At 47.3% G+C, this 25,017-nt stretch overlaps 1 protein-coding gene across 2 annotated transcripts in view; it reads right to left on the bottom strand.

Moving 5' to 3' along the window:
* Positions 1–25,017, bottom strand: part of CLDN14 (claudin 14) — a 94,767-nt gene that overhangs the window by 55,744 nt on the left and 14,006 nt on the right. The window contains exon 1 of one of the 2 annotated variants that reach the window (XM_019730334.2): positions 10,707–10,879. The exons of the other annotated variant lie outside the window; for it this stretch is intronic. The gene's annotated coding sequence lies outside the window, so the exon portion shown is untranslated. Of the gene's footprint in view, positions 1–10,706; positions 10,880–25,017 lie in introns of those variants that run through there. 2 annotated transcript variants of the gene reach the window in all.

Below are 25,017 nucleotides of genomic sequence, written 5' to 3'. Positions count from 1 at the left end.
GTTGTACCTGCACTAAAGATAAATGACTTATCATGCAATAATTTCTTAAGTCCTTCGGGAGAACACAGGAGAAACAACAGTTCACCGTGTTTGGCAGGAAAAGGGAATTGCATTGTTAAGGCATTCATCAGGACATCTAAATTTAATTTTCTGATTTCTCTTTTTTCTTATTGCTTGTTTTTCTTTTCCTTGGAGGGGGGAAAAAGCCTTATTATTGCCGCTTAAAACATTTAAGCTCAGGTTTTAGAAGGGGTCCTCAAACACCCTGGTTTCGGTCTCATCCCAGGATGTCCCTTTTCTAGACACAAATCTGATACAGAGATGAGGTGGCAAAAATTAGTGGAAAAAAAGTCCAATTTGATCATCCAGACTGACTCAAACATACTTACTTCTTGTTCAAAGTTGTTTTAAAATTTTTACTTTTTAAATATTAGTTATTACTTTTCAATATTTGTCACAATGTTGTCACTACTATAAGTTCACTCTTGATTTTCTACTTCTCTGGTTGATCTCACCCTTGAAGTTGATTTTCGTTTAGCTGTCACTCCCTTTAATTACTATTAGAGATGAGAAAGTAAAAATGATAACCTTATTACTAAAGTATGCATAAGTAAAACTAACATTTCTTCAACCCGCATCATGTGCGAGGCGGTGTGCCAAGAGCATTCCCCACTTAAATCGTTTAATTGTGACCACTGTCCTTTGGGGTAAGGACTATTATTACCATCACTTTTCACTTAAGGCAAGTGAGGCTGGAGAGGAACATTAACCTGCCCAAGTCCCATAGTCTAGGTGGGATTTAAATCCGTAAAACTGATTTCAGGCTTTTAACTTCGGTGCATTGAGAAAGTCAAGGGCTGGGGAACTCTCCTTTCTGGAACATTCCAACCTTTCCCTTTTCAAGAAGGCAGCTTATGACTTCCCGTTACTGTTCTCCCTCCTGGGATGCAGGTCTCTTCCAAGCCTGGTTCTCACTGAAGGAAAGAGCTAAGGAGCTGGCCTGGGATTCTCTCCCCATCAGTCGAGCCTGAAAAATGTGGGTCCCTTGAGCTGTCCACCCATGCTGTCCCTGTCCTGGAGATGAGTGATTCACCCTGGACCCCAGGTTGGCTGGTAAATCAATTTTGCTCAGTGAAATACTCTCCATGTTGGAGGCAGCAGAAGGTTCTGGAAATGACTTCCTCCCTCCTCCTCTCCCCCATCTCTACCACAGGCAGAATCAGCTGCAGAGTGAGCTGCAAACTTGCTACGGCCCTCCATGCTCTTAGCTCAGGGAGAACGCAAACCAGGATGCCCCTGACAGCATTCAGCAAGAGAACTCAAACGTAGAAGGTCGCCTGTCCGGGAGTTGCCCCGATGGTAACCCAAGCCTTTTATAAACTCATTTGTATTCATCCAGACGGCTGTTTTGGCTAGAAAGAAATGTTTCTTCCTCACTAGAATTACAAATAATTTGAGCAGAAAGCTACAGGCAAGACATATTAATCATGTTTGAAAGGATGTATCTTTCCATACAAAAGGTTCTCTTAAATCAATAAAAATTTCCTGTCTCTACTTATATCTAATGGTGGTTTCTCACAGAGACGCACAGCTTACAGCTTACTTTGTTTCTTCATCTCATTCCCACCACCTCTGCAGGTGAAAAATTCAGAACCTTATACCATATATGCCCCCTTTTCATCACAGTCTTCCTTGGTAACTAGTGTGAGGTTACAAGGGATGAACCACTACGGAAATTTTTCCATAATATTTTCCCTTATTTTTTATTTGTATTTGATAATCCAAAAAATTAGCACCATCTGATATACAAAATGAGATGTGGAATTTTTCCCATTATATTTTTCTTATTCCTTATTTGGATATGTTAGTCTGAAAAATTAGAATTATCTGACATACGAAATAAATGCAGCAAACCAAATGTTTAATGCAGAGCAAAATACTGCTATATAGTATTTATATGATGTTAATGTTGGAGATGGCATGCTTGCTTGCTCTGTCCCCCTGCCACGGACCCAACATACCAGATACCCTAGTGGGCAACTCCCTAGTGGGATAACTTCAAAATGTTAGCATTTCCGTTATTCGTTTATGTTACACTCTGCATTTCAGTTAAAGATTAAGTCTTTGCATCAGGTTTTAGCTGAAAGGCAGGCTTGGAGGGATGTGAGTATATTCTTCATTTTAAAAACAACAAACCCTCACAGATAGAGTTGGGTTTATTTTTAACAGAAGCACTGTGGGAAGCTGGTTTGCAGATTCCATTTCAGCCACAGGCTGTGCTCTGCAAACAAGGAAGCAGCCGTGAGTCTCCCTAATGTAAACGTGTGTCAGGTGGTGCGGTCTCTGAGGGGGAGACCCCCCCCCCCAAATACACACACAGCAATCCAGCCACGGGCTGGTCTGCAGCAGCTCTGCCTTCTGTCTGACCTCACTTTACACAGTAGTTTCCTCAGACAAGCTCATGTGCCACCCCTCGGGCATGCCCATCAACCTTCATTGAGCACTTACTATGTGCCAGGCATTGTGCATGGGTGCAGGGGAGATCAATAAACACAACTGTGTCCCTGTCCCCACACAGGTAGTCTGGTAGAAGAGACAGCTGTAGAAGTGAGTGAGGGGGTTCAGGGCCGATCACCCCGGCATCTGCCACTTTGGCTTGTGGATTATTTCGAACTGGAGACAATCAAGGCCCACTAGATTCAAGATGAGTTTTTACCTCCCCCCTTACCTGCCTAAAAAAGTTTGGGTTGGGGGCCTGAACCAGGAAGAGAGCTATTACCAGAGAGAATTTCTTGCATCAAAAAGACTTATCCACATGGCATGACAAACGTTTGTTGACCGCACATCTGCCTTTCTCATCTTCCTGTGAACTGTCTTCCTCCTTCTGAAGTCCCAGACCCTCACCCCCTTCTCCTTAGCTCAGGAGGGCATATGAGCTTCAATTGTCTCACTGTCAGAGAGGCTCTCAGGTCTTTGTGTGGCTCTCATATGTACAAAATTTAATTTGTTTTTCTCCTATTAATCTGTCTTATGTCAATTTAGCATTTAGGCCAGCCAAAGAACCTGGAAGGGAAGAAGGGAAACATTTTCCACCCCTACACAGTATTTATTAGGTTATGGTTAGGGTTTGGATTAGATAAATTGTAGTTATAATTAAGGGAAGGCTGTATGATACTAAAAACATAATTAAGCAAAATCCAAGTGAACAGCGATACAAGTGCAGGTTATAGACACAGTGGAGGGATTGATGAGTTCTGACAGGTAGAGGGGCAGAGACAGCCCCTAGCACGGGTGACAGCTGACAGGGCTTTGAAGAATGAACAGGTGGGAAAGGGGCACTATTTCAATCAGTGAGAAAAGGTTATGTTCTAGATTCACCTGGTGGAGTCAAGGAGGACAGCCTGGAGGAGGGGAGATGGGAGACCACAGAAAATCTTTGAACAGCCCAAATAAAGAAATAAGTGTTTCATCTACATCGATGAACATGGAAAGATATCCAAGACAGACTGTTGACTGAAAAAACAAGATATAAAACAAATTACATTTAAAAACCTCACTAAAAACCCCACTAAAAACATATATATATGCGAGCATGTGTGTGTGTGTGTGTGTGTATCTTATATGTCTGTAAGTTCACTTTTTAAAGGTCTTTATTATGTGTATACTCCAAACCAATAATAGTCTCTATGAGGGGAAGGAAGAAATTAGGATTGGGGGTGGGGACCAGGGTGAACTTTGTTTTTTTTTCTGTAATGTTTATATTTTAATTAAGGAGAATATTTTTTGTATTACCTATGTAATTAGTTATATCTTTTTAAATTTAATCAATAATCTATTTACTTTTCGTTATAACATGTGGCACTTAACGATATTACATTATGTCTGTCTACATCTAGATTTGGTATTTCAAATTCAAATGGATTCTGGAGAAACAGAATTACTGATCCATAAAACCTAGAGTTCACTGAGTCTAATTCTTTCCTTTTCACAAGTGAGGAAACGTGGGTTTCTCATGGTCTTTTTGTTTTTCGGCACAGGAAGAACGTAAAATAATTCATGGAAAAGTCATTGTTGCCTTTAAGCTTTCCAGGATGCTATGAAAACTACATTAAATATTTTTTTTCTTCAAAAAAATTAATTCACCCAACCGCAAAAGCCACTTTCTCTGTAAAGGGGACACTCCATTACAACAATGCTTGAGTGTGGCACACTAGCAACCCAGAAGCCACCTCAGGTCCAAGTGACCTTGACATAAGCCCACCTCAGGTCCTCATCCGAGCACCAGGGACTTTCCGAGCCCTTAGGAAATGCTACACGACAAAGGGGGAGCGGGGACTTTTATCATGAGGATAGAATTCTAGCCTTAAAAAAGTACTTCAAACTTATTTCAAAAGTGAGATTCTAATCTAAGTCTTGCAGGATCTCTCACTCAAAAGCTATTTTGGTGGAGTTGAGAAAGGATAGTAAGTAAGGGCTTCTTTGGAGAATATGGTGAGAAAGAGAAATCAGTATTTAGACTAAAGAAAATATTTAAGTTATGGTCAGAAATATATTTGTGTAGAAATGAAAAAAGGATTTTCCCCCCTTAAATATTCACAGCTGGCTCACTGACTGTAAAGTTCCTAGGCTACCAAATGACTCAACTTGTAACATCTGTATTGGTGATTGACATAATGCATTAAGGGCTATCTAGCTCTTTGCGTCACGACACCCCTGTTTGATTAAGGTTTATTTTACTAGCCCAAAGAGACTCACATGTTTAACATCTGTGGAGCTGCTCCTGAAATTCTGAGCCATAAAACAAGTAGATTCAGTATGGTCTGAAATTTCAGAGCGTAGCAACCAATTGTACAGAAAACCCATTTAGAGGGGCTGGTGGGTTATCAAGCAGGGCTGAGCTCAAGCGGGACTGCACATCTGGCCACACCTTCCCTCAGCAAGTGTGGGAAGAAGGAACTGGGGGCGCCAGAGTCCAGCTGGACAGAGAGGGTCGGGGACATTTAGCGTGGGGAGGGGTCTGCTCTGTTGCCATGGGGTTGGGAGGGAGCTCCTGTGCAGTTCACCTCGGTACGACCCACTCAAACCCATGTTTTGTGGCTGTGTTTGCTGATGCTCACAGCTTACGGTCGTGGACTCAGTGTCCAGGACGAGAAGACGTAAGTAAGGCCCACCCATCTCTGGCCTGTCACTGAGCCTTTAAAAATGATGACTATGTAGACGCTGTCCCAACATGGGGATGGTCAGACCAAGCCAGAGAGACAAAGAGGAGACAGAACCCAGCGCAGCAACGGTACTATGGGAATAAATTGGTAAGACCTGACCTGCACACGCAGCCCAGGGCCGGAACCCAACACAGAGAAATTGCAATAGTTCAGTTTACTGGGTGAAGTGTTTCTTTTCTAAAAACATTCCATTCTATTCATTGAAATGAACAATTTTATGTTATGTTAACGGAAATGAATCCTCTTAAAGACAGAATCCTTCGTTTTTAGGAATCCTGGGGGACGTGTGGGGGAGGCGGATGGAGACAACACAAGGCTGAATGGGAGAGTTATGAAAGGAGCCTCGGGCAGCCCCGTGGGAGCTGCAGCAAGAGCATGCACTTCAAAGGCTGCCAAGCACAGGATGACAGAAGCATACCGCTTCCGGACAACTCCCAGGGCCACGTCTCCCAGTGGGGCTGATCCCCAGACAACATCCAGGTCACTCTTCCACGTGCATACACATTGTGCTTTAGGTGTAAATGCATCAGCGAGAGGCTGGGGTGACCGAATCCCCATAGCACTGTCCCACCAATGTGACCCACAGACTGCTTCCTTCCCTGCCAAGGCCTGACCACCCCTGCTCAACACCCTATCCCAGGAGCCAGCAGCCTCTAATGTACCTGCCATGGCCAGCCTAGGTGACCCATTGTCACAAAGCTACCCAGCTCTAGGTTCATTTGTGTGATGGCCCAAGTCCTCGTCCCTCCTCCAACACTTCCATTTCAATAACTTGACAAAGCTTTGGAGCAGCTGGCGCATCTTTCACAGCCACAGCAAGAAGAAATGCAGTCACCTTTCCCCTGTGATGGCAGCATTGAACCATTGCAAACCAGGAAGGGTAGCAGCAAGCCGTGCTTTTGTTGTTGAATTACAGCCACAGACGTGTGATTTGTGTAGGAGGAAAAGGAGGGTGAAATCATAGGCTTTGTCTAAAAACAGGGCAGCAGTTAATTAAATTGCAGTACATCTATTCCATGCAAAACCACTTCTCTATTTTTAAAAAATGACTTTGTAAAGACTATGGGTATTGGGAAAAAGCACACGATACAAAATTAGGTGAGAAAAGGTACGAAATTGTATACAAATTATGTTAATAAATATGAAGAAATATCTTTAAAGACTGGAAAGGAATATAAGTGTAGATATGTGTTTATACATATACATCTAAATATAATACACGTATAATCACAAGTTTTATTGTCAAAGGGAATAAACAATGTGTTGACAGAGAATAGAGGGTTTGTGGAACGTCTGAGCAAGTGACTTAGTTGGCTTTCAGGAATGGTGGGATCATGAGGAGTCCTTTTCTCTATTGCCAAAAATTTCTATGACATCATATATAACATATAATCGACAAGTGATATCTGAAAGAACATGAACTTTGGTTTTTTGGCAGATAATTTCCAAAGTTCGAACAACATATTAAACCGTGCAGGTTGCAAAGGGCACACTTCGCAGCCCACCCACTCCGGTGGCCTGGCTGGAGGTGGAGGCAGGACGGCCTGAAGTGAGCCAGACTGAGGCCCTCCCTCCTCAGAGAGAACAAAAATCCATCCTCACTCTCAGGCCTTCTCTAAACGTTTTCCAGAGGAGGGAAGAAAGCAGCACGTCTGTGCTGTTCTGAGCTCTGATTCTGCACAATATTTATCAGAAAATCTTGGTGCGTCTGCAGGTCCAGTCGTGACCACGTCTGCACACAGGGTGTTGGGCGGCTGCTGTCTGTCTTGGGGGCTCACAGCTCAGGCTCTCTCAGCTTCATCTCTGGGCCAGCCTTGCCAGCAGTCTAGTTCTCCCCAGAGTCTGGCGGGGATCCGGGTTCAGCTGGAACCTGCCTGCTCCTGAGGACCTATCCAGGGGAACTGAGGACAAGGGCTAGGGCCAGGCGATCCAACGCATCCTCAGGGCATGTCACTTGTCTGCCTGTATCAGGTTAGATGCAGAAATCCACTTACCCGGAGTGGACTCAATGACTTCACTGTGCTACATTTTAGTATGTCCTTGGCATGGACTTTTGGTATTACAGAAGCAGTTCAATGAAGGATGTCCCCAGGGCTGGCCTGGTGGCTCAGGTGCTTGGAGCGCCGTGCTTCTAACGCCAAGGTCACCAGTTCAATTCCCACATGGGCCAGTGAGCTGCGCCCTTTACAGCTAAGACTGTGAACAACGGCTCTCCCTGGAGCTGGGCTGCCGTGGGCTGTGGGCTGCCATGGGCAGCCAACCAACAGCCAGCAAGCTGTGTCCTACACAACTAGACTGAGAAACAACGGCTTGAACCGGAGTCGGGGGTCGAGAGGATAGGCGGAAGAAGGGAGGGAAAAAAAAAGAATGTCCCTGAATCATTTATGAAGCTATTAAAGGGCTCCTTATTTTGTTTGATGTCATTTGTCTAAGGGTCCATGGGACAAATTAACTTCATAAATCTAGTGTGCGTAAAGCTCATGTTTCCTGAAGATGACTTTTAAAACGTTTTTGTTTTCATTTTTGCTTTTGGCAACCAGAAAACGAAAGATTTAAATCTCCTGCTTAGTTACACTAACCACATTCATTTATGTTTATGGCATACTGGTCCCCTCCATCCCATCTGCCATCCTCGTACACGTCAAAAAACAGTTTTCTTTTATTCAACAGAATTTCTTTTTTATTGTCAGCTGCCATAAATTCTTTTTAGGGGCACACTGTTTGCACGTACGTCTGCATAGCACCATATGTGGGGGAAACTCATCACCGGTAGAGGCACAGTCTCATACATTAAACAAGATTGTGAAGATTTTTCAACCCAAACCACATCCCCACCCAGGACTAATCCAGCACACGGGACTTTCTATAAGACAACTGCACTGGACAGTTCAAAAGCGAAAGCCAGACAAGAAGGCTGGGAGACTGTTCTGGACTGAAAGAGAGAAAGAGACACAACAACCATTATGTTGACCTTTGATTGAATCTTGGTTCCAGAAGAAAGATGAACAGCTATATGAGACATTTTTGATGCAACTGGGAAAATGTTAATATGACTGGATAGTAAATGATGTTGACGTCAATTTTAATAGGTGTGATAATGACATTGTGGGCATGTAGGAGAATGTCCTCCGGACAACAAAGCATTTATTACGAAGTGTCATAATTATTCACAATTTACTTTATATGGATAAGAAAAAACAAACAAAACATACGTGTGTATACATAGATATTACCATGTACTATATACATGCAGAAAGAGAGAACAAATATGGCAAAATGTAAACTACCACTACACTCAGGCTGGCAGTCTCCAGTCGTTCATTGCACTCTTCTTTGATCTTTGCTGTGTGTTTGAAAATTGTCACAGTAGGTTGGGCAGAGGTATACAAGAGTCCAACACTTACAGATCAACCAAAGATATAGTGAACCTGATGACAAATCATTTCCTGGACCCCCACGTATACCCCAAGCAACTTAAAGGGTTGCGGCAACTGGTCATGGGTTCAGGGAACAGTCATAATACTTAGCAAGAAAAAGGGAAGCAACCATCACCACAATTTTGCCCCATCCCAGTATGTAGGGTAGATCGTGGAGCAGCATGGCAGGGAGGGGCAGGGGCTGGTGCTGCCCAATGGCCACCATCAGTAGGAGAGGGAACCGCTGAGTTCCCTCCAGGCTTTGTGCACCCACTCCCTTGGGGAGACTAGATTTGGCTGCCTCTCCACTGGTCCAGCAAAGCACATGAATGCAATGGTTCAACATGAAGCCACCTCTATTCAAACCCATTTCTTTCCATAGTCACCCAAACCCAGTTATGGACAGAAATAAAAGCAGTAGGAAGCCCCTGTCATCTGACCACCAGCACCACTGCAAATGTCCCAGTCAGATCCTTCTCGGATCCACCCACCTCCCGGAGGGTGCTTGTCACCCGTGCCTGACCAGGGATGCTTTCTCTGACCCACGTCTACGAGTTCAGAGCCAGACATACTATGTTGACCCCACTCCAAACGGTTGGCTGGAGAGTCACTGTTGCTACTCACATTACTTTAAGGGGTGGCGAGAATGAGCTTTGAATCACTTATTCATTCAAGAACATTTGTTGAGCACCTACTATGTGCCAGTCACTGTGCCAGATGAGAACATACATTTGTGAATTAGTCAGACAAGGTTTTTGTATTCATGGTGTCTGAGGTCTAGTGGGAGATGCAGGCAATGATAGAAGCAAACAAACAAATATATGTGAGTTGATACACATGCATGTAAATACATCTAATTACAAATTGATTTATTCTTGAAAGGACATGAGTGGGGTGCCATTGAAGAGTGGTGTTTCCCTCTCCCATTGGTGTTGGACACTGGGCAACCCCACGCTCTGAAATCTCGCAGCACAGGTGAGAGCTGGGAGAAGACAGCCCCAGGTGCAGAAGCTGCATGAGGGGGGCCAGGTCAGATCAAAGGAGAATGACCCAAGATAAGCCTGGACAAGTGACACCGGCCAGACCTTATAGGTGCACAAGTAGCTGTGTTTATTCTAAGTAGATGGGAGGCCACTGAATCGTTTAAGCAGTGACTTAGGTTTTAAAACACCACCCTGGTGGTTCTGAGGCAAGTTGATTGCAAGTGGCAAGAATGGAAGCTGTTGCTGCAGTTTAAGTGACACCTCCATTCCTTACACTAGGACAGTGATCATGGAGTGGAACAGAAGTGGACAGATTCCACGAACATGTTGCCAATAGATTTGACAGGCTTTGCTAGTGGGTTTTGTGTGGGGGGTGGAGAGAAGGGACACCAAGGGAGCGCGTCTAGGTTTCTGGTTTAAACAAACGTGGTGCCAGTTGGGCAGAGAAGGACCACTAGGAGTGTGCAGACTGGAGCAGAGAATATGGAAGTCAAGAGTTCAGACAGTTTTTCTTCTGAAGGACACCTTCCTCCTCCTGGTTGGTCAGTTAATCAGTCTGGAATTTGCTGAGGGCTCACCACGTATCAAGTTCTACACATTTACCTCGATCGTTGTTTTTTTCCAAAGCTGATTTGAAAGATCTTGCGATGAAAGTCACAGGTACAAGAACACACTTGAGAGCTAGTGGCAGACTTTCTAAGATTTTTAATAAACCTCACACACCCGCCGCCTCCTGCCTGGAAAAGTCTGACTTCACTTGCTTGGAAGAACAAACCTCACACAACAGAGCATCCGGAACCGGCTCATGTCACAGCGAAAGTAAACAGACATATGAACTCCTTTCTCTCTGTCCTCTGATCAGCTGATCCCCCTGTGACAGAAAGCCAGGGAGCCCCCTCTTACATCACAACCCACTTACTGGGGACCCCAGGTGCTGTAGGCTCCTGGGGCTAGCCTGCACAAGATTCCATTCTAAATGTCCCCGAGGCTGGGGAGTAAAAAGAAACCCCGCTGCCTGAGTGGGAAGCATCTTGGAGGTGCGTGGGATAAGGTCACGCTCCCCCACCCCCTGACCCCAAACTCACCCCTCCTGGGCGGCTTCAGACGGGTTCATGGCCACTCATGGGTCTGTAGCTGTGACACAGCACGCCCCTTTCCCTCCTGGAAAGCCATGCTGAGCCCCGGAGCAGCCCCAGAGCGCTGGGGCCTTGGTGGCCCGCAGGTGGCCATGCAGAGCGCAGCAAAGGCACAGGATGAATAATTGACGTGTTGGGGTGGAATTACCACAGTGGGTTCCGGTCCCTCCCGCAGCCCACACCTGACCTGTGGCTACAGCAGCCACTGCCTTGGGGAGTACTGCCCTCTCCAGAAATGGCACCCTGGCCCGCACACGCAAAATGCATGGCCTTCTGGCTGAGAACATATTTACATACTCCATTTCAGGCTCAAGTGCTTGCGCATAAAACAGGATTAATTAGTACAGCCTGGCAGGAGAGATGTGAAAATCCCAGCAGGCGGTGACCCCCACCCACCCACCCATGGGAGGGCGGAGGGGCCCATCTGCTGGGTCTGGGGCGGCCCTCTGGGGGTGGAGGGGCCCCAATTTCCAAACGGAGGTGCTCAAAGAACACACTGCGCTGCCATTCTCTGCTTTTTCTTCACTCATTTCCCCCCCCAACAGATAGTTAGTGAGCATTTACGATGTGCCTGGGCTGTAAGGAGGGAGGGAAAGGATACAGCAGTGAACAAACAAGAGCCTGCTCTGCATGGAACCTCCATTTGGGTGGGGGCCGGGAGGGGGACAGAGACAAGCAATAAGAAAGTAACAGTGTGTGGGGACGATCAGAGCAATTACCGGGAAAGGGTAAGGAGAATGATGGCGAAGTTATGCAAGAGATGCCGTTTCCTCTAGCTGTTAAGATTCTTACTGTAATTTAATCCCTATGCAATTATGTGCTGATAGCGCTGTGACCAGGGCTTTAGCACTCTGGCTTTGTGTCATTGTCAAAACAACCTAATGGCATGGGGTGCCCATTTTACAAAAGAGGAAACTGAGGCAATGGGTCCCAAGGCCACATAGCTAATGATCAAGTTGGTACTTGAACCCCAGCAGTTGGCTCCAGAACCCCACTCTAAAATGCTGTGCTGTAATATATATAACAAATATATAAGATATAAAAGTATGTAAATGTATATAATAAGTATATATATTTCCTCCTCCTTTCCAACTGTGTGGTAAAGTCAGAAATAACTTAATATGCATGAAAGCACTTTGGTGTTTCTCATTGTTCTTGCCGAAATTTCTAGTTGATTCTTAAAGTGGGCACAAGAATGTATGATTATAGGGGCCACTTACTAGGTGAAGAAACTGAGCCACCCAAGGGACCCCAAGTTTCCTCCAGCCAGGGCCTATGTCACCGATTCTGCCTGCTATGCTGAGCCACGCCTGCTCTGGCTGGGACAGTAGTGGCCGGGTTTCAATTTGGGGACCCAGTGGGTGACACTTGAGAAGACAGAGTCACACCAGCTCCTGGCTCCCGCCAACCAGGTTTCCATTACAAGGATGCTGCCTGCTAGCCAGGTGGGTGGTGGATGCCCCCCAGGAATAGTGGGAGACGGGCAAGGGTAACCCCATGCCCTGGTCAGGTCACTGCCCTGGGTCCCACTCTATTGCCACGCACCACTCTGAGAGGACACAGCACTAAGGATAAGGACAGTAGCCTTTTCCTGAGCGAAGGGTGCCAAAGAATCCAGCACCTGCGTGCAGAAGCAGGGACAGCCAAGACTCCTGGGCATCCAGACTCACCCACAGAGCAGATCAGGCTGGATTCTGGGTGCCCTAGAAATGTTAGCCCCTGAGTCTAGAACGAAGTTCCCCCAGACCTCAGAAAGTCACCCGTGCCCCCACCACCTGACTTCCCATTGGAGGAGTAAGAGCAGTTGGAAGGAGCAGTAAATCTGAGGCTGGGGACTGTCTTGTCCATCAACCACAGGCAGCTATTCCCTCCCCCACAGAGTGCACTCTCAGACACCCAAAACGAAATTTCCCCGTGTTTTCTCCAAATATGCCATGGATGTTGGAATGAACTCTACTCCTCCTTCCTGCTGACCTGACTGCAAATCAGCTTTTGATGGGGCTGGACAGTTTGGAGAGATAGGCAGCGATCACGCTGATATATGGTGACAGGAGCAAGGCTGTAAGGACATCAGTGAAGGAAGACATGTGCACTGAGCAGCCATGTGAAAACAATTAGGACAATAAATTTACTAATTGCTGAAAGTAACTTAATAACAAAACCACAATGCTCTCTGCTATTAATCCTAGTAGCTGCTGCTCCAGCGGGTGCCAATTGCGTTTTACTTGCTGGAGGGATTGTAAACATCAGGACAGTGCAGGAGTGTTTGTGGATGTCAAGCAAAAAAGCTTGCGTGGCTTTTGGTTATTGAAAAGTCACAAGATGTGGAATACAGCATAGGGAGTAGAGTCAGTGGAATTGTAACAGCTATTTACGATGTCAGAAGGGTGGTAGATTGGGGTGGGGGGGTTATCACTTCGTGAGGGGTGTAAATGTCTAACCAGGACATTGTTCTGTAGCCCTGAAACTAATAATAATTTTTAAAAAACATTAAAAAAGAAGAAAGAAAAGTAAACAACTCTCCAGCCTCAAACCAGTACAGGGGACTTGGGGTTTGAGGCGTTTCTTAAACCTATGGAGAGAGAGGAAGGAGGCAGGACCCTCTTGCCTGCTATGACTCTCTTTTGTTTTCTGTCAGGACGTTTGCACTTTGTACATTCAAACCAGAGCAATGGGAGTCACTTGGATTTTGGAATCTTAAGGATTGAGTTTGAACAAGTAGAGATTCAGACATAGTATTTTAAAGAGTCTGGGAGTTTTAAGGTTGAAGAGGTAGAAATGAGGGACCAAGTAGAGGCAGGGACACAGTCTTTGGTTGAGTAAAGAGCCTGCAGTCTCTGGGTACCCAAGTCTTTGGGGGGCTGCTTGTTACAGATGACTCTCCATCAGAAATGAGGCACAGCTCCCTGGTCTCAGCAGTAAATGCAGTATATTTAGAGCCCAGGAGGACCTTTATACCCCCAGAAGATCAAAGACAACCAACAAATGTGTCACCTTCAATAACTCACCGGTACACAGTTTCCCCAAATAGGTGAGTGCTTTGTGCCTGCATTTCTCTTAAAGTTGCCCAAGTCTTCAAGGATTGGGATCATTCAATCCTCATTGTTTTTCCTCTTTGAAATACTCAGAAAAAAATAAGCCAAAGTATTTTTGTGAACTATGTCTGTATCTGCCTTCATATCTCTACGGGACGTTGCATTTGCAAAAGCTGGGAGTTCTTTGGGTACTTTACTGGGACGTTTTATCATTGCAACAAGTAGTTTGTTTTCCAATTAAAATGATCACGGCCTGAAATTTTGGAGTTTTGAAGATCAAGTTTGCTTCTGCTAGAACGTTCCCAGGAGATGTCCAGCCAGCCCTGTTAGGAGGCTGAGAGGACGAGGGCTGGGAGGGGGTATCTCTAACTCTTCTTACCCATGAGACCTCACTGAGGATGGTCAGTTTCTCCAGGAGCCCTTGAGTCTTCTTACCAGCTGCCAGAGCAAGATCCAGCAGGGCCGGCCTAAATGGGTTCCCCTGAACAGCCTCCTTCCAGGAAATAGTCAGAGGTTGTAACCTTGGACTCCCTAAATGTTTGGAGAGAAATAATATTTCTGAAGCTGTCTAACCTCTAGCTACTGTGAAGTTTATTCTCGGATTAATCCAGATCTCCCCACACCTGCATATGGGAGTGCCTTGTTTTCAACTTTTACTCAGTTGCACGGTAGTCATATGTTACTGACCCACTTCAAAAGAATACTTGTGAAGAAAACCAATTCTGAGGCAGGATCCTCGAGTCTGATTCAGCGCGTCAGGGGAGCCGTATGTGCCCTGCTTTGCATCAGGACAATTGCCCTACAATTCTTTCAGATTTCATTGCTCGAAAAAACTGTGCATGTTCTGAGCAGCTGGTTTATTTTTTCATCACTAGACACTGATGCTTCTAACTGGTCTTGTTCTATCTTTGGGTTGAGTGCAAGAATCTCCGATTCAAATCCACCCCCAGCAAAATGGACAAGATCTTAGCACATGAGTTTCAGGTCTACTAATTAACCACTTTTGCTTCCCTTGCCCTCTGTCACGCTTTCTTCAACATAGGCACTTATCCTTTTTATTATGAAAAATTTCAAACATAATGTAAACATTTATCTTTGTATTGTAAAAAATGTCAAATGGACATAAAATAGCAAACATACTATAATAAGCCCTCATATATCCATCACCAACCTTAATGATTTTCAACTTTGAGCCAATCTGTAAATGTTTATTTTTAATCTTATTGGAGTTTTGAATCTTTGTAAGTCCTCCAGATTCTTTTTCTAATGAGAGGGAGAGTACATTTTAAATAACCACAATAAATCAGTGGTTCTCATCTGGAGGTGATTTTGCACACAACACACACACACACACACACACACACACCACCCATAGGACACTTGGCAATATATGGAGACATTTTTGGTTGTCACAGCTGGGAGGGGCAGTGTGGCATTGACATAGAGTCAGGGATGCTGGTCAGCCTTCTAGGACCCACAGGATGGCCCCCACTGCAAAGAGTGATCCGGCCTCAGACAGCAATCATGCCGGGGCTGAAAAACCTCACAGTAAGTGACAAGGAGTATTTTTCAAGCTAGAACATTCCTAGGAAATCAACTTTGAATAGAGCAAACCCCGCATTTTCACGTTGAAAAGTTTTCCAAACCCCACCGGTTTGGAGGCTTCTAGTTCCTTCATGGTGCATATGCTAGAACACCAGGAAGAAACTACTTAGCAGGGGTTGTGTCTGGGGCGGGGAACAGGGGGCCTGGAGGACAAAGCAGGATAAAGACTTTTTACTCTGTACGTGTTTGTGTCTTTCATATTTTACAGCGTATGCATGTCTTATCTGCTTGAAATAGTACATTTGAATAACATGGAGGACGTATTTTCAAAGGATTAGAAAACACAAATTCTTACTTAAAAAAAAAAAAAGGTTTTAAATGGTTGTGTAAGGAGACCAGAAAGAACCTTCCAAAAGCGCTTTCCTGTGTGAGCCTGTCAGACGCAAGTGCAGCTCAGCAAAGCCCAGGGGCCATTAAGGGAATCAAAAACACGTGGAGGGATGGCAGTTTGGTCCCCGCATGATGGATCAATTGTGGGAGAGCGAAGGTAAACGAGATGGTGCCCATGCCAAGCCTGTGACACTAATGAGCCCTCAACTCCGGGAGTGGGTCTCCCAGGGCCAGGCGGGGAGGGGTGGGGTGGCCTGCAGCCTCACAGGGCAGCAGTGCGGGCAGGGAGCAGCCCCAGGCCTTGAGGTGAGTCCTTTCCCTGCCTGCCAGTGGCCACGTGCCCCAGGCTAGTCAGTTGCGCTTGGCCTGATCTGTCAGAGGAGACAGCTATGGTGAGTTGTAAATGGTGTTGGAAGTAAGGTGAGCCCCTTGCTTTTGTCAAAGACAACAGTTCTCCAATGGGCCAGCACAAAGGCTGCTGCTCTGTGTGGGCTCACAGGCCCTCTCACCTCTCCATCCTCCTCTTCCTCCAGGTTCTCCCTGCCCTCTCAACTCCAGCTCCCAAGGCCTTGTTTGAGTCCCTCATATTCACCGTGCTCTCCTCTACCACGGGGCCTTTGCACATGCTGTTCCCTCTCCCAGGCACACTCTTCCTTCCCCTCTTTCCTGGTTAATGTCTACTCATGTTCACCTCCTCCAGGAAGCACTCCTTGACTGCCATGGTAGGTCATTGGGACCTTCCTCTCCTAGCACTTAGAGAGATGCATCTTCATATTGTTTGTGTAATTGCATGATAAACAGCTGTCTCCTCACGGATCTCTATGCTTCATGAGAGCAGGGTCTGAGTCTAGTTTACTTGCTTGACTGTGGAGCAGCACCTCGTACGTACTTGGAACTCAACAAGTATCTGCTGACTAAGGGACCCAATGAGTAACAGAAATAGTCCTGCCCCAGAGGTGTGCATCACCAAAAGCTGGTCAAGGCACTCCTGGGAGAGCAGACAAGATGGGAGGAGCAAAGGGGCCTCCAAGATGTAGGAGACGTGGGCAGCCTGGAATCTTCTGTGACTTTGCCAGGGGTGGGGGCCTGCGTGTGGCCAGGTCTGGTCTCTGGCAGAGGACACACCTGGATCAGTACCCTGACCACACCTCCACATCCGTTTCTCCCCTCTCCTACCTGGTCCTGATAGAGTAAAGCAGATCTCACTGATGCTCCAGTGATGAATTCATTGCCCCCCTGGGGTTGGTCAGGGGATGTGGAAGCCCAGGGGTAGAGGAGCTCAGATTGCCCAGGACGATCTGGGGAACATGAGGAACTCCCTTCCAAGATGACACGTGAGCGAGGTGACGGGTTCTTGCCTTCTCTAATGGTGGTGACCTCAGACTGCACTGGATGCCCCTTCTCTGGGCTCCCATAATGCCCTGGGCATAGTCCAGTTGCAAAGCGATGGTGATGGTGACCTTGTTATGTCTGGTGCTCAACTAGGCTGTGAGCCCCTGAGAGCAAGACTGGGGTTTTCCCCTCCTTTTAATCCCCACACCACGCACAATGCCTCAGTGATCAAGGTGCTCAGTAAATGTCTACAGTATGGGCTTCCCACTTTATCTTGTGTCACCATGCCCAGAGGGTTAATTTTTGGTAAGTTAAAAAAGCAACAACAAAAACTTATCCAGCTTGCCATGATTTCTGTCCGCAAGAGCAAAAGTAGAGAACGGAAAGAAAGGGAGTTTTCTTCAAATGAGGCTTTTATACTCCTTCAGGTGTTCATTAAACACACACACACACGCACACACACACATGCACACACACACACACTCATACACCTCAGCTACCGAGAATTCTTGTTGAAGCCAAAATGGTAGAAGTGTAAGGAAATGTTGTAAAATGAGAAAGATGTATTTGGTGCTGAAAAGTGAATTGATGAGGAGAAGTTACGTGTGGGCTCCCGGGTAAGAGGAGCTGCCCTTGAGACACAGAGGCCCAACTGGCAGGTGTGCGGGCCTCCCTGGGAGACCCCTGCAGAGGCCCTGGAGGACATTTTTCCTTCACTCGCTTTCTAGAGACCAAACCTCTTCTGGAATGTTTCCCAGAGGAAGGGCAGGTGGGGCGAGAATTGCTTCTGGGGTTGTCCCAGCCACAGGCTGAGCTGGGAAAGGAGAGGCCATTTTCTGAAACCCCAGTCAGCCACTCACAGCCACTTTTAATCACACCAAGGGTGGGGCTCTCGGCTCTTGCTGACGCTAGAGGAAGTCACCTGTCCCAGGTAAGGACGCTGGAGCCAGGGACGGATTTGAATCAGAAAACTTTCTCTCTTCCTTCAGGTCTTCACTCAAGAGTCACCATCTCAGGAGGCCCTGTCCTGGCCAGCTTCCTTCATGCAACCCCTCCCTGGCCTCATGGCACCTACGTTCCCTTCCCCCATACTTAACTTTCCTCCCGAGCAGAGGTGGCTCTCCAGAGGCCATGCATGATGCTGGTTTTCTAACATCTCTCACCTTCCTGGACTGTAGGCTGTAATGATACCCTCGTCTGCATTGCTCACTGTTCTGCCCCAGCACCAGAAACTTAGATGGTGTGATGTCCGTATCTATTGAATGGTGGAAACAATGAATGAACTGGGAGTCATGAGGGCTGCCTCTTGGAATGGTGACATCCCTGCATTTGGATTCACTTAAAAATACTGTCTTTCGAAATGCCCCAAAGACCTACATGGCCCCATTCTATATTTAAATTTCAGTGAATTTAAAGTATTTTTCTTTTGAAAATATATCAAGTATTTTACAGTGACTCCAAGATAGCCAAGACATGCTGCCATTTCAGTGAGGCGTGGCCACTCTCACGGGGACCCAAAAGATTGAGTAAACTTTTTCTTCATTGGTGCAGAACGAGATATTGTACAGACTTTGCTTTATACTTTTTCAGCGTGAGTGCCTCAGGGCAGAGTTTTAATCATTGAGGGAGAAACTGAGCGGCCCTAAGGTAAGTGGTTTGCTGAGTCATCCTGTCAAGAGAGATCAAAGGGGTGCCCTATCCCCGTCTCTGCTGGGGTTTCTCAGGTGCATCTGCAAAATTGGCCCTTGCATTTGTGTGCCCAGCACTTGTCCCATCCCTGTCCTTCATACAGAGCTTCCCCCGTTGCCAAGTTTGTCTACAGCGTGCGCCCTGGACCACCTCCCCTGGTTCTTCTCAGTTTCAGTCCGCAGGTCATGGTCCTTATTCCTGGCCTTCTCCACTTCTTGGTAACCTGTGCAGAGGTCCTTGCTCCTCTCTTTCTGTCTCTGCTTGCTTCCTTACGTCAGCAACAGCCACCATGCTACGCGAGAGACCAGCACGTGCCACCTGCTCCCTACAGAGACTGTGGTGGGTGGTGTCCCCAATGATGAGAAAATAGCTACTCGGAGTTACTGCCCAGGCATCTGACAGTGTGACACCCCGTTCATACCCACTGGACAGTTTGATAAGGACGCAGCTTAGGATTCCTGCCACAAGTTCCCACTTTGCTTTTCCCGAGGCACCTTTTGAAATAACCACTTAGATAGAGCTGAGCCTGTAAAAAGTTAGTGACCTGGGCTCCAACCACTTTATAAGTAATAGGTGTTTGCTGCCCTGATCTCCTTGCTCTTGACCTGGGATGGAGGACTGCCCTTCCCCCACTCACTGTGCCTGTTTCTGGGGTCTGTAAGTAACAAACCTTGTGACTTGACTTCCTTTGTGTGAATGTACGGAAACTGCGCCTTCACTCAAAATGGCCCTGGGGCTTTCACTTCCCCAAAGTGACAGCTTGGATGCTGAGGAGCCCCCTGCCGACCCGTGTGGGTGGCTGTGCCTCCTCCTGCAGCAGGTCACAGTCTGCATGCTCTTAATTTAATACACCAGCTCCAGCTCCCAAACACCCCACCCCCCAAATTCATGTTCATGGAGAAGCTCAGAATGTGACCTTATTTGGAAATAGGTTATTTGCGGTTGTAATTAGTTAAGATGAGGTCATACTGGAGTAGGATGGGCCCTTAATCCAAAATGACATTGTCCTCAGAAGAAGGCTATAGAGAGACAGGGACACACAAAGACAGAGCGAGAAGACCAGGTGAAGATGGAGGCAGAGACTGGAGCGAGGCATCTACCAGCCAAAGCCAAGCGTTGCTGCAGCCACCAGAAGCTACGTGAGAGGCATGGAAGGACTTTCCCTCAGAGCCTCCAGAAAGAGCCAGCCCTGCACACACCGTGATTTTGGACTTCCAGTTTCCAGACTGGGAGACAATCACTTCCTGCCCTGTAAGCCGCCCAGTCTGTGTACTTTGGTACAGCAGTCCCAGGGAACTAACACAGAAACTCCATGGCATTCTCTGGGCCTCCCTGCTGGCAAGAAGGAGGCTCCAAACAGATAGGCTGTTGGCCCTCAGATAACTTTGTCCCCTGAGCCTCATCCTTGCAGGCGCTGGCCAGTGGAACTGGGTCCTAAACCCCTTCTTGGCACTATCAGTCTTTCTACTGCCCAGGTTCTTTATCTGACTGCCCTCTTCAGCCCAAAACCTTGATCACCATTTTGTTCCCTGCTTTGGACTGGGTGCCTGGCACGGGGTAGAGGCCCACAGATCGCTGCTGGATTACAGCCAGCACATTCTTTAGGGAGGAGATGGGTCACAGCGGTCAGGGAGCTGCTTTTCTGATCTGGGTCTGAGACACAGCCTGGGGGCCAGGCATCTCTGAACCCGCTCCATCACCCCTCATGGACACCCCCGATGCCCCAGGCACCATCCCTTAGCCGGTGGTGCTGCAGGACCACACCAGGGGGTCCAATTTTCATGTGCAAAGAAAAATCGTGTCGCAGAAAGTTCTCCCGTGCTGTTAGAAGCCCTGAAACAGACAGCAACTCAGTTCAACACTTTCTTGTAGGCTGGGATGCGCCCACCATGACCCTGTCAGCTCTGCCACTCCCAGCCGCAGACATCCTTCTTGGCTGCTGTTTTCAGCATTTTGAAAGGACTGTTGGGTGGGGGGAGGAAGTAGGAGAGGAGGTTGTCTCATGTGAGATTTCTACAGTTTGCGAACGGTAAAAAATGGGAGACGTGATAAAGTTACTACGTTCATCAGTCATCCACCCCGAAACATTTGCAACTGATTATGTTGTACAGAGTTGGCACGGAGTCCTGAGGTATTCTTGTAAGCAGCTCGCTGGCACGGGCCAAAGGCAGGAAAACTAGAAGGTACCTCTGAACATTCAAAAGAAAACTTCTCCCAAGTCATAAAAGGGATATGGAGACGGGCAGTTGCTTTTCTCAGCAGCAAAACATCCAGTGGCCTTAAAAAATCAGAAGAATGGTTCTAGTGAAAGCAGAGATGTGTGTGTTTGTGCTGTCTATGTGAATAGACAAGTGGACTTTCCGAGGCCCTGTCCTTGTTAAAAGAGGTCCCATGTGCAAAGGGGAGCTGATGGTTGTGTCGAATGGATGGACTTTCGGACCCTTGGGTCACTAGCTCACACTCACCGCCAAACGTGTTGACCTGAGGCCGTACCCCCTACGAGGGTCCCTGCTGACATTTGCTGGAAATTATTGCCCAAATGCTCTCATGTTGACTTTCCAGAGATGGCCACGATTGAGCTGGATTAAGACTCATACCTGAGCCAAAAAATCAACCCTACTTTTGGCCAAACTAGCTTTTACTGACTTATGAAGTAAATTTGAACCTCTATCACACAAAATGAAAACAAAACACCTTGTTGAAGTGGAAAGGCTTTCTGCATTTTCTAGAATGAATGCATTGGAATGCCCACAACTCTTCTCTCCACTAGGAGGAAGCTTACCCTCATCGCTGCTCTGAGTTTGAGTGCCTTTACCTGCCTGGGCTTTCGGGGTGCAGAGGTCCCTCCTATCTTCATCTCTAGGTGGAGCATGTCAGCTGTCTTGCCCTGAGGAGCTGGTAAGGTAAGACACGCCAAGCCCTGGGCACAGGCCTGACAAATGGTACTGTTTCAGTAGGGACTGGATGTGCACCGGTTCTTCTGGAGGCTGCTGAGCTGTGACAGGCATTGCATCACAAGGTCGCTGTGCCCACAGAGGAGCCTGTCCAGTGAGAGGACTCACTTCGAGGTGACCGAGGGAACGGACAGCACCTGCTGTGGTCTTACTTCTTGCTTTGATGGGCTCCTGGTTTACTGAACTAGGAAGTACAAGGGCCAAGGTGAAGGTAGCTAGGGCGATGCATTTGAGCACAGCAGAGGCCACAGCCCCAGCAAGGCGGGGTCCCCTCCTGTGCACAGACACCTGGGGAGAGCGGGTCTTCGGCCCAGCCAATGCGCCTTCCAGCACATATCTGCTTGGTGCCCCTCCTGAGTCAGCGTTCAGGGTACCCAACAGCCAGCCCCAGCACCCCAAAGCCTTTTCTCCCCATTTCCTGCCCCCACTTTCCCCGGAGCCCTGTGCCCACTCTGGAGACTCCTTAGCTTCCTAGGACCAGGCTTGGCTGCACTCAGGGGAGGTGAGTGACTGGGACACCTCTCCCCTTCATGGTCAGTTACTCTCCCCAACATGGATGGGACACCGGTCTCCCTGGTGAGCCACTGGCAGGATCCTGCCACAGTCAATAGCACCTGGAGGGAGATATTCTCAGACTGCCCCAGTTCCTGTGCTTGAGAGGGATGAAGTAACGTGGCCAGACCACACCAATCCATCCAAGCCCTCCTGGCTCCCACCACCTCCTCCAGTCATTCCAGTTTTGTTCCTGTTCCCTCCTCCCTTCAAGGAACATTGATTGCTGCCTGGTCCCTGGTACTCCAGCAGCACAGACCCTGGCCCTGAAGATGGAGTTGTGCATGAAGAGCTGCAATGCATGGTTAGAGGTGCCCCGTGGGATAGAGAGAGAGGTGGATAAAGGACCAGAGTAATAACATAAATGACCACACACAAGAAGTGCTCAGTGTGAATCAGTCCTACCTTGTTCTGAGTGCTTCACTCACAACATCCACAGACAATACCTATTATTATTATTGCCATTTCCTAAATGGGAATAGTGAGGCACAGAGAGGTTAAGAAACTTGCCCCAAGTCACACAGCTGAGACAAGCCTGAGATCTGAGGTTGGAACTGGTATTCTGGGGTTTACATAACAGTGTTTCCAGCAGTACAGGCCTACCGATGTCCGACCTCCCCAACTATATTTTAAGTTCCTGAGGGGCAGAGGAGGCCTAGTGGTCCCCACAGGATGTATTCTCATCCTGAAGGCTCTTAATAAACATGGATATATCCTGCCCCACATCTACAGCACTGAGAGGCCTGAGGCAGCCTGGGAGGGATCCCCAAATCTGAAAGGTCTCCCATGACCCCTTCCAATTCTGAAACCTCCCCCCAAATCACAGCCACAAATGCTTTTCACCAAACTCCATGTTTGCAGGACTGTTTCCTCATCTGGTGGGCATCCCAGCGCACTGCAGGTCCCCGAGAGCAAAGGTCAGCCTCTCTGACATCTCCTGGGCTCCTGGGGCCCTCGTGGACATTTATCTAATGAATGAATGAACACCTCTAACTCTACCTAACTGAGGATTCTAGCAGTCTGTTTTTCTAGAATGCGTGTAACAGCTCTGCCGAACTCCGAGAGAGCGGCTTTTCTAGTATTTGGAATGTATTAGGAAGGGTTTTAAACAAATTGCCAAACGACAACAGGCAAAAACCGCCTTGGCTTTGCTAGAAATCCCCGGAGAATACAAACCAGAGGAGGGGCTGTGGGCGGTGACCCCGCGCGTGCGCGCTTCCCAGCGCAGGAGTCAGTCCCGGGGAAAGTTGGGTTTGGCTGCCTGCGCCCCGCCCGAGGGTGCGCTATTAGGCTTCAAAACAGAATTTATCAACGATTTAGTCTCATTAAGTTGTAAGAAAACAGACAGCGTGTTCCAAGGTCGTAAGTTTTCTCAAACGTTTCCAGTGTTTTGTAAAAGCGAAGGAGTGTGGGAGCCCACTGGGGCTTGCTGGCGTGATGGATGGATGTGGAATTTGTGAGCAGCTTTTGCAGGCCGTCTGGAAAGCGAGCTCATTACAATACAACCCCAGGGGCTACAGGCGGTTTCTCTTTCTTAAGTGAAGACTGGTCAGTTGGTGTGTGTGACGACGATCTCCAAAGACATGTGGGTCCCATCTAGCGTTTTTAGCGTTAACAGAAGCTTCCAAGACAGCAAATGTGGACGCACGTGGCCAGTCTTGCCCTGCTTTTCTGTAGGTTGGTGTGTGTGTGTGTGTGTGTGTGTGTGTGTGTGTGTGTGTGTGTGTGTGTGTGTTTACTTGGGTGCACACACACCCACAGTCCACTCTGCACAGTAAATCTGACTTGGGCTGCACTTCCTCCGGGTAAAGGATCTCAAAAAGTTTTGCTTTGATCATTTCCCATCCTGCATCTCCGATTTTAACCCCAGAGAAGTCAATCCACAAACATCAGCCCCAAATTGCAGAGTTCCTGCAAGGGCATTTTGCAGTCTGGTGGATGGCGAGTAATGTCATTACTGTAGCCCCCCCTTATCTGTGGGGGATACTTTCCCAGACCCTCACTGGCTGCCTGAAAGTGTGGCTAGAACCAAACCGTATACATATGAACCAAACCATTACATTTTTTCCTATACATACACATGTACTGATGGTAAAGTTTAATTTGTAGCTTAGGCACAGTAAGAGATTGACAATAATAAAATAGAATAATTATAACAATGTACTGTAATAAGAGTTATGTGAGTGACTGCGTGGCCATTATTAAGTCAAAGCTAGGTTACTTAAACACAAGCTCTGTGATACCCCAACAGTTGATCTGATAACTGAGAGGCCTACTAGGTGACTGGAGGAGGCGGGGGTGGGGACGAACGCAGTGTGGAAACGCCGGACAAAGGGACGTTTCACATCCCAGGCAGCATGGAGCAGGACGGCTACTCAGACGAGCACGCAATTTAAAACTTATGAATTGTTTATTTCTGGAACTTTCCATTTAATATTTTCAGACCCTGGTTGATGGCAAGTAACTGAAACCACAGAGAAGCTGGGGTGGGGTGGGCTACTGTACCTCACTTCCTGATGTGGAGTGTGGCTGCCTTATTTACTGGCTGGCAGAGGGGAGTGGCAGCTACAGCCCTTCTAATTGCAGTTTACGGTTCTCAGAGCAGAGAGACGTGTTGATTGCTTCTCTGGAGCCCTCAATTGATCAAATGTATCCTCCAGTATTTTCTAGTTAAACCCACCTACTTTTCAGGTTGGAAAATCTTCCATTGATATCAGACTCACCCAGGGTCACAGGTCACCTAAGTCAGAAGTCTACCCAGCG

The sequence above is a fragment of the Rhinolophus sinicus genome, linkage group LG01, assembly GCF_036562045.2.
Source record: "Rhinolophus sinicus isolate RSC01 linkage group LG01, ASM3656204v1, whole genome shotgun sequence".
In the NCBI taxonomy this organism is placed as follows: Eukaryota; Metazoa; Chordata; class Mammalia; order Chiroptera; family Rhinolophidae; genus Rhinolophus; species Rhinolophus sinicus.
The sequence above is the reverse complement of the archived record's forward strand: the minus strand, read 5'-3'. Positions and strand labels throughout refer to the sequence as shown.